Source organism: Otolemur garnettii, unplaced genomic scaffold (genome assembly GCF_000181295.1).
Source record: "Otolemur garnettii isolate 467f Iridium unplaced genomic scaffold, OtoGar3 scaffold00001, whole genome shotgun sequence".
NCBI lineage: Eukaryota > Metazoa > Chordata > Mammalia > Primates > Galagidae > Otolemur > Otolemur garnettii.
Window position 1 is genome coordinate 36,003,290 of NW_003852396.1, and position 1,302 is coordinate 36,004,591.

The window sequence follows — 1,302 nt, forward strand, 5'->3', positions numbered from 1 at the left end:
CACGGCATCACGCTCACAGCAACCTGCGCTCAAGCGAGTCTCCTGCCTCAGCCTCCCAAGTAGCTGGGACTACAGGTGCCCGCCACAACACCTGGCCATTTTTTGGTTGCAGCCATCATTGTTGTTTGGCGGCCCGGGCTGGGGATTCGAACACGCCACCTTAGGTGTATGTGGCTGGCGCCTTAGCCACTTGATCCACAGGCGCCGAGCTGCAAAATACAAACTTTTATTAGTTGCAGATAGATAAGTTGAGGACTCTGTCCTGGAGTAAGATAACCCTAATACACATGGACACAAGAGGCAGAAATACAGAACAGAAGTGGCAAAAAGACCAGAAAAAATTCTGTTGGAAAGGACTCAGACCACAGTGGGACTGCTGATTCAGACCACAGTGGGACTGCCGATTGATTTCATAATCAGTAGGATTGGATTAGCAGAATAAATAATGTGAGCAGAGAATGTTTTGCTTGTAGTTTGTAGTATAATTACCTGGGCTTTAATTCATTCTGGTGTGTGGATTTGGTTTTTCTGTATGTGTTCAGGGAGAATACAAGAACCTCTTAGAGTGTATATAACTTTGAAAAATCCAGCAAGCAATTCTGACATGAGATTCATGGGGGGAGATATATTGTATGGTGGGTAGATTTCAGTCTCTGGAATCTCCCTAATGTGGGTTTGAATCTCTCTGTTCCATTACTTACTAGCTGTGTGACCTTGGGCAGGTGATAGGCTTCAGGGCTGCAGTGTTCCCATCTATAAGCTCAGGATGCTAATAAAAATAACTATTTCCAATGGCTGTGGTAATGATTAAATGGAAAGCATGTAAAGCACAGCCCACAGCATGTGGCGCAGAGCAATTACTCAGTAAGTGTTAGCTGTAAATGGATGCACAGGGGTCTGTAAAGACCACACAGGACGCAAACATATGTTGGTTAGACCCTGCCCATCCTCACATGCAGAAAACAAAATCAGGGCATAGATGTGACTACATCCACCAGAGATGGCAAAGAATTGAGGCCAGCATTGTTTTTATTGGCCATGTGGGCCTCTTTATCTTCAGGATGTGGGCTCTGTCCTCTCACCTGGACCTACCTGTAGAGAAGGGATGGTTGACAGCAGGGCTCAGGAGCCACAAAGCCCATCACTGCTGCCCAGCTGTGTGAACTTGGACAAGATACTTAACTTCTGTGCTTACATTTCCTTAGTTGAAAAGTAGGGATAATTAATAACAATACTCTCCTCATAGACTTGTTATGAAGATTACATGAGCTAATATATTCAGAACATTTTTAGAGCATCTGA